Here is a 9,140-nt window from a genome sequence, read left to right as displayed (position 1 = left end):
AAAAGTCTGTAATTATATGTAGTGACAGATTATGGTGATCATTTTGCAATATATACAAATATTGAAGTCTTTTGTTGTACATTTGAAACAAGTGTAAGGTATATCAATTATACCTCAATTTAAAAAGTTGTACTGGCAAATGAAAGAATATTCTTAAAGTTTGTAACAGTCTTAGTTACGACTCCATGCCTGAGGTGGTCATAGACATGAAGCCTCTGGAGAAATCTCTGTATTAGCTTGTCAAGCTGCCATAACAAAGTACCACAAATTGGGCGGTGTAAATGACAGAAATTTATTGTCTTACAGCTCTGCTGGAAATCCAAGACCAAAGAGTCAGCAAGGTTGATTCCCTCTAAAAGTTGTTAGGAAAGATCTGTTCCATGCATTTCTCCTAGCTTCTGGTGGATGGCTGGCAATTTTTGATGTTTTTTTGGTTTGTAGATGTATTACCCAATCTCTGTCTTTATCTTCATATGGTGTTCTCCCTGTGTGCATGTCTGTGTCCAAACTTGTCTTTTTTATAAGGACTTCAGTCATATTGAATTTGAAGCCTATCCTACTCCAGTCTAAACTCATCCTAACTTAACTAATTACATCTGCAATGATCCTATTTCAAAAGATCACATTCTGAGGTATTGGGGGTTAAGACTTCAACATATGAATTTGGGAGGACATAATTGAACTCATAACAACTTTCCTCTGCAATTTTTTATCCCTGAAGACAGATCACCAAATTGCCTCTCCTTTAACATATAAGCCTTAAGATCCTAACAAGCTAGTTTTGCACCCTTTCTTAAGGACAAAAATGTTGCCCTCTAAATGTTCTTAGAGGCAGACTTTGGAGAGCCTGCCCAGGTTCATGTATCTTGGCTACACCACATATTAAAGGTAGCACCAGGAAAAAAAATCATTCAACCTGTGTCTTAATTTCCTTGTATGTAAAATGAGGATAGTAATAGTATTTACCACATAAGGTTATAAGAATGAAATTAGTTAAAACATGTAAAGAGCTTAAGACTGCCTGGAATATCATGAGCACTATATAAAATTGCCGTATGTATATTTTAAACAGGGGAGGGATGTGATCAGAGTTCTATTTTTTTTAAGATTTTATTTATTTATTTGACAGAAAGAGACATAGTGAGAGAGGGAACACAAGCAGGGGGAGGAGGAGAGGGAGAAGCAGGTTTCCCGCTGAGCAGGGAGCCCAACATGGGGCTCAATCCCAGGACCCTGGGATCATGGCCTAAGCCACAGGCAGACGCTTAACCGACTGAACCACGCAGTGCCCCCAGAGTTCTATTTTTAAAGACCACTCTGATCAGTGTGGGAAAGGCTGGATTGCAGGCAGTCATAGTACATGCAAAGCCAGCCGAGCAACTAATAGAATGGTCCAGGAGAAGGATGCTGCTGACTACTGGACTGGAATGGGTACCTGTGTATGGAAAGCAATAGACTGATTCCAAACTTATTTCTTTTTTTTTTTAAAGATTTTATTTATTTATTCATGAGAGACAGAGAGAGAGGCAGAGGGAGAAGCAGGCTCCCAGTGAGCAGGGAGCCCGATGCGGGACTCGATCCCAGGACTCTGGGATCATGACCTGAGCCGAAGGCAGACACTTAACCATCTGAGCCACCCAGGCGCCCTGATTCAAAACTTATTTCGCAGTGAAACAGAGAAGAGTTTTAAAATTCTATCAGGGTAAAATATTAGGGTTCCAATTTCTCCACATCTTTGCCAACACTTGTTTTTTTCCTGTGTTTTTTTTTTTTTAAGGTTTTATTTATTTATTTGACAGAGAGAGACAGCGAGAGAGGGAACACAAGCAGGGGGAGTGGGAGAGGGAGAAGCAGGCTTCCCGCCGAGCAGGGAGCCCAATGCAGGGCTCGATCCCAGGACCCTGGGATCATGACCTGAGCTGAAGGCAGACGCTTAACGACTGAGCCACCCAGGCGCCCTTCCTGTGTTTTTTACAGTAGCCATCCTAAGTTGGTGTGAGGTAATTTCTCATTGAGTTACTGATTTGCATTTCTCCGATTATTAATGATGTTGAATGTGCTTGTTGCCCATCTGTTTATCGACTTTGAGAAATGTCTATTCAAGTTCTTTGCCTGTTTTTTAAATTGGGTTTAGGGTTTTGTTTTTGTTGAGTTGTAGGAGTTCTTTACATATTCTGTATACTAATCCCTTATCGGTTATATGATTTGCAGACATTTTCCCTCATCCCAAAGGTTGGCTTTTCACTTTGCCGATTGTGTCCTTTGGTGCACAGAAGTTTTAAATTTTGATGTAGCTCGGGGGGGCCTGGGTGGCTCAGATGGTTAAGCCTCTGCCTTTGGCTGAGGTAGTGATCCCAGGGTCCTGGGATCGAGTCCCACATCTGGCTCCCTGCTCAGAGGAGAGCCTGCTTCTCCCTCTGCCTCTGCACCTCCCCCTGCTTATGCTCTCTCTCTCTCTGTATCTCTGTGTCTCAAATGAATAAATAAAAAAAATCTTTAAAAAAATTTTTTTGATGTAGTTCATCTTATCTATTTTTGCTTTTGTTGTCTGTGCTTTTGGTCATACCCAAATTATTGCCAAATCAAATATCATAAGCCCCTAGGTTTTTAATAAGTGTATTCTTGTTGTTCATAATTTCTAGCTGATCTAGAATTGCAAATTAAATTTATCTTTATTTAGAAAGATTTTTACATCAAGTAGATTTACGTTAGTTTTTATTTTTTTAAGATTTTATTTATTTACTTGCCGGAGAGAGAGAGAGAGAGAGAGCACAAGCAGGGAAAGCAGCAGGCAGAGGGGGAGGGAGAAGCAGACTCCCCGCCAAGCAGGTAGCCCGATGTGGGGCTTGATCCCAGGATCCCGGGATCATGATCTGAGCTGAAGGCAGATGCTTAACCAACTGCGCCACCCAGGCATCCCGTTAGTTATTTTTTTATAATTATTTTTTAACTTTTCTATATTAGGGTCAAAAATTATGGCTCAGGACTAAGATTTCCATTCTTCAGAATCTGATAAGATTTTCTTTGTGGCTTAGAACAATTTAGTATTGTAAGTATTTTTGGACTTTAGAGAAGAATGTATATACTATGGTTTTAGAGTTCAAAGTTATCTGTATATATCACATATGTGTTTTGTTGTGTTACCAAATCCTCTCCTTTCTATTTATTTTTGGTCTATGAGATCTTTCAAATTCTTAGAGAAAGGGATTTATTTTTTATTTATTTATTTTTTTAAAGATTTTATTTATTTATTTGAGAGAGAGAGAATGAGAGATAGGGAGCATGAGAGGGAAGAGGGTCAGAGGGAGAAGCAGACTCCCCACCGAGCAGGGAGCCCGATGCAGGACTTGATCCCGGGACTCCAGGATCATGACCTGAGCGGAAGGCAGTCTCCTAACCAACTGAGCCACCCAGGCGCCCGAGAAAGGGATTTAAATGTTTAAAAAAATTCTTTTATTCACATTAGTTTTTTAGTTAGATATTTTAATATTACATATTTGTACTTTGGAATTAGCAGATCAAGTTTTGAGTTCCACACCTATCTACACTGTGTGACATTGAGGACACCTATTCTCTCTAAAGCCTTGTTCAGCATCTGCAAAATGTAAGTGTTAATTATAGTCTCTCCATACCTTATAAGGATTACTTGAGAAAATCCTTAGTCAAGTGCCTGGCATGTAGTGAGTGTTCAATAAATATTCACCATTCTCCTTATTGTAACTTTTATCAAAGTAAACTAATCTTATTGTCCTACTTGGTGCTTACTTTTTAATCATGAATTTCACTTTGATTTTATTTTGCTACTTTTGCTTTTTTTTGGTCTGCATTTTCTTGTAATTTTATTTGCTACACACTTATTTTCAATTTTTCTGTGTTGTTTTATTTCAGGTATTATTCATAAGGAGAATAGAATTAAATTTTCTCTTGTTTTTTCACTCAGAGATTTTTGTCTTTCTATAGGAAAATTTAGCTTGCTCAATTTATTGTTATTAATGCTAAGAATGTATTCAGACATCTTGTTTTCTCTTTATTATTCTTTATTGTTTTTTCCTCTTTTCCTGACTTTTGTCATTTTGGTTACGTTTTCTTTGTATTTATTTTCCTCCTGAAATTATTTGAAAGTTTTACAACCAATTGTGGTCATTATCAGTAAATTTTTAAAAATTAAACCAATATAAGCTTATAAATATCAAGAAAAAATGATATCTATTCTTCTTGCCTTATTCTCTTCCCCAAACATGTTGAGACTCTTAATAGTTATAATTCTCCTTCCAGGGTTCCATACTTCCCACATTTGTTCAAATAAGCTGGAATTTTAATTCTAGACTATTTTTAATATTTTTATATTTTTACTTTCCTATGCTATGAACCCTGTGTTACTATGTATATTAGATTTTATGAAAACATTATCAATAATTATTTACAGTTTACTGGGTTTTTACTCTCCCATGTTTTTTGTATATTCTAATTTTCTAATTAAACATTTTCATCACCCCCAAAAGAAACCCAGGCCCATTAGCACTTAGTCTCCGTTTCTCCCCAAACCTCCTAGCCTCAGGTAGCCACTAATTTACTTCCTATCTCTGTGGATTTTCCTACTCTAGACACTTTGTATAAATGGAATCATAGAACATGTGGACATTTTTGTTGACCTTTTTCACTTAGCATAATCTTCTCAAGGTTAATCCATTTGGAGCATGTATCAGTACTTCCTTTTTTCAAAAAATGACTGAATAATATTCAATTGCATAGACATACCATCTTGTTTATCCATTCATTGGTTGGTGCACATTTTGGTTGTGTCCACTTTTTGGCTACTATGGATAATGCTGTTATAAACATTTGTGTACAAGTTTTTGTGTGAATATTTTACATTCTCGTGGGCATATATCTAGGAGGGGGATTGCTGGGTTATATTATAATTCTACTTAATTTTTTGAGGAACTGGTGAATCATTTTCCACAGTGGCTCTGCCATTTTACATTCCTACCAGCAATGTATAAGGGTTCCGATTTCTCCACGTCTTTGCTCACATTTGTTATTATATTTAAAAAAAAAATTTAGAGCTTCTTTCTTATTATGGTGAACTATATATAACAAAATTTACAACTATATATAACATAAAATTTATAATTTTTACCATTTTTAAGGATATAGTATAGTTCTGTGACATTAAATACATTCACATTTTTGTGCATCCATCACCATCAACCATCTCTAGGACTTTCCTTTATGTCCTACTCTAACCTTAACCTTAACTGTATGCATTACAATAACTCCACATCACTTCCCCCACCTTGGCCCCAGCCCAACCACCATTCTACTTTCTGTCTCTATGAATTTGGCTACTCTAGGTACCTCATAGAAGTCAAATCATACTCTATTTGTCCTTTGTGACTGGTTTATTTCACTTAGCATGATGTCTTCAAGGTTCATCCAAGCTGTTGTATGTGTCAGAATTTCCTTCCTTTTTAAAGATGAATAGCATTCCATTGTTATTTTTTGTTTTGTTCTGTTTTGCTAATGGCCGTTCTAATGGGTATAAAGTGATATCTCATTGTGGTTTTGATTTATATTTCCCTAGTGGTTAATTATGTTGAGCACCTTTTTGTGTGCTTATTAGCCATTTGACAGTCTTCTCTGGAGAAATGTCTGTTCAAATCCTTTGTCCATTTTTCATTTGGATTAGTTGTCTTTCTACTGTTGAGTTGTAAGAGTTCTTTATATTTTCTGGATAATAGGTTTCTATCAGATCTATAATTTACAAGTATTTTCATTTTCTTAATACTGGCCTTTGATGCACAAAAGGCTTTTGTTTAATTGATTTATTTATTTGAGAGAGTATGCACAAGTGGGGGGAGGTGCAGAGGAAGAGGGAAAGGGAGAAGCAGACTCCCTGCTGAGCTCAGAGCCCGACCTGGGGCTCCTTTCCAGGACCCTGAGGTCATGACCTGGGCCAAAGTCAGACCTTCAACCAACTGAGCCACCTAGGTGCCCCTGATGCACAAAAGCTTTTAATTTTATGAATCAATTTATCTAGTTTTCCTTTGTTGTTTGTGCTTTTGATGTCATATTAAGAAACCATTGCCTAATCCAAAGTCAAAGAACTCTGTAAATAGAGTTTTACACTTTCAGCTTTTACATTATAGTTAAGATCCATTTTGAGTAAATTTTTATATCTGTTGGAAGGCAGATTATTTTGACACCTTTGTTGAAAATCAATTAACCATAGATTCATGGCTTTACTTCTGGACTCTCAATTCTAGTCCATTGATCTATATGTCTATCTTTATGCCAATTCCACTCTGTCTTGATTACTGTAGCTTCGTAATGAAGTTTGAAATTGGGAAGTTCAGTCTTCTGACCTTCTTAATTTTTATTATTTTATTTTATTTTTTAAAAGATTTTATTTATTTATTTGAGGGAGAGAGCATGCGCATGAGCACGGGGGGAGGGGCAGAGGGAGAAGTAGACTCCCTGCTAAGCAGGGAGTGGCAAGTGGGGTTTTATCCCAGGACAATGATGAACTGAACCAAAGGCAGACGCTTAACTGACTGAGCCACCCAGGCGCCCCCGACCTTCTTAATTTAAAAAAAATTGTTTTGACTATTCTGAGTCCCTTGCATTTCACTACAAATTGTAGGGTCAGCCTGTCAATTTCTGCAAAAACAAAACAAGACAAAACAAAACCAGCTGGAATTTCAATAGGGGTTGTATTGAATCTGTAGATCAGTTTGGAGTGTATGGCAACCTTAAGAATATTAACACCAACAACACATGATGTGTTTCCATTTATTTAGGTCTTTGGTTTCTTTTAAGGATGTTTTGTAGTATACTACAAAATAGACATTGTATATTGATTGCAATTATATTAATATATAACATCTATTCCGTTTCTTTAAAAAATATTTATTTATTTATTTGAGAGAGAGAGAAGGGGGAGGGGCAGAAGGAGAGGGAGAGAGAATCTTCAAGCAGACTCCTCGCTGAGTCCAGAGCTCAAGGCTGGGCTGGATCTCAGGACCCCAAGATCATGACCTGAGCTGAAATCAAGAGTCAGACGCTTAGCCAACTGAGCCAACCAGGTGCCCCATAATACCTAATCCATCTTGCTTCTAAAACTTCCGACATATAAATATTGGATCTCCTGGATCTTTTTAAAAATATTTTTTATCTTTTCTTCCATGTTTTCTACTTTTTTTTTTTTGGTCCTGCATTCTGGAAGGACTCTTTGAGATGGTCTTATAATTCATTAATTCAGTTTTCAGCAGTATCTTTTCTTCTATTACTGCTTCTGTAGTCTTTTCAACTTAAAATATTCATGTACTTTTTAATTTCTGAGGATACTCTCGTTCTCAGATTGTTCTATTTTCATGACAGCCTGCCCTTTTCACTCTTTAAATTTCACTAAGAACATGAACAAGATTCTTTTTTTAAAAAAGATTTTATTTATTTATTTGAGAGAGAGAGAGAGAGCACATGAGAGGGGGGAGGGTCAGAGGGAGAAGCAGACTCCCTGCCGAGCAGGGAGCCTGATGTGGAACTCGATCCCAGGACTCCAGGATCATGACCTGAGCCGAAGGCAGTCGCTTAACCAACTGAGCCACCCAGGGACCTGAACAAGATTCTTTAAAAATGTCTTCTCCTATTTCCTGCATTAACTCCATTTTAGTGAATGATATCTGCTTTAATTTGGCCTCTTCTTTCAAATGGTAGATTCTGTCTTTATGATTAGTGATATTTTTTATCTGCTCATATTTATAAATGAAGATCTAGATCATTCAGCTTTGGTAACTGGCATCCCATCTGAAATTAGAGAGACCACTGTTCAATTCCCCACAGTGAGTCTTACCCTCTGAGGATGGTGGTGCTAGGTTGGAATTTGGTTTCCCTTCAGTGAATTGGTCCTGAATGGGAAAGTAGTGCCGATCTTTCTCTTAGATAATCGTTGATGATGCACAGGATGCTGAGTCACCAAGCTTCAAGCCTTAAGTTGAGAGAAAAAGGTACAGGACGAGGAAGCAAGGAAATAAAGTATTTGAAACTATGCCCAGGAAAGAACTTTGGGTGTGACTGTTGGCACATGGAACTCAATGGAAGCAAATAAATATGAAGTCTACTATATGTCTGAGGGAACTGTATTGTCAGATAAGCCACAAGCCTCACTTTAAAAACCTTTCATTGTAAAAACACTCTCAGGACCCCAAACTTGTACCACCAGGAAATGAGCTATGAAAACTGTGGGAATTCTCCAAGGAGGGAATACTTCCCAATGCCCACTTCAGATGTGGCCATGAAGGATATTGAACAAGACAGAGTCTTCCAGAGTGTGGAACAAGGGCTACAGAAATTAATGCAAAAGGGTGTTCATCCTTGAAAGCAGAACCAGGATGTAATCATAGGGCTTCTCCCATTGCCGAGACAGAGGATCATCATGATAATGACTTGGAAGGATTCTATTATTTATAAGACCCTACCTGCTGTGAATCTCATATTTTCCCTGCATTTGAATTCTGATGCAGAATATCTATTACGGAGAAGCATTTGGGAATCATTGTTATGGGGAAGAGTGGAGGGATTTGCAGCAGTTAACATTTTATAGTTTGCCAGGTACTGTGCATTGTCTCAATCTACATAGCTACTCTCTGAGGTATGGACTATTGTAATGTTATTCTACAGATGGGAACACTAAGCTGGAGTCAAGTAACTTGGTCAAGTAACTTGGTCAAGGTTACAAGGAGTCAAGTAACTTGGTCAAGGTTACATAAATAAAAGGTTACATAATTATGTAACAAGGTTACATAATAGGTCTTGGAGCCAGGATTCATTTATTTATTTTTTTAAATTTTTTATTGTTATGTTAATCACCATATATTACATCATTTGTTTTTGATGTAGTGTTCCATGATTCATTGTTTGTGCATAACACCCAGTGCTCCATGCAGAATGTGCCCTCTTTAATACCCATCACCAGGCTAACCCATCCCCCTACCCTTCTCCCCTCTAGAACCCTCAGTTTGTTTTTCAGAGTCCATCATCTCTCATGGTTCGTCTCCCCCTCTGACTTACTCCCCTTCATTCTTCCTCTCCTGCTATCTTCTTCTTTTTCTTTTTTCTTAAAATATGTTGCGTTATTTGTT

The sequence above is a fragment of the Callorhinus ursinus genome, unplaced genomic scaffold (genome assembly GCF_003265705.2).
Source record: "Callorhinus ursinus isolate GAN/ISIS: 27379988/994484 unplaced genomic scaffold, GSC_fseal_2.0 scaffold11, whole genome shotgun sequence".
Classification (NCBI taxonomy): domain Eukaryota; kingdom Metazoa; phylum Chordata; class Mammalia; order Carnivora; family Otariidae; genus Callorhinus; species Callorhinus ursinus.
The sequence above is the reverse complement of the archived record's forward strand: the minus strand, read 5'-3'. Positions refer to the sequence as shown.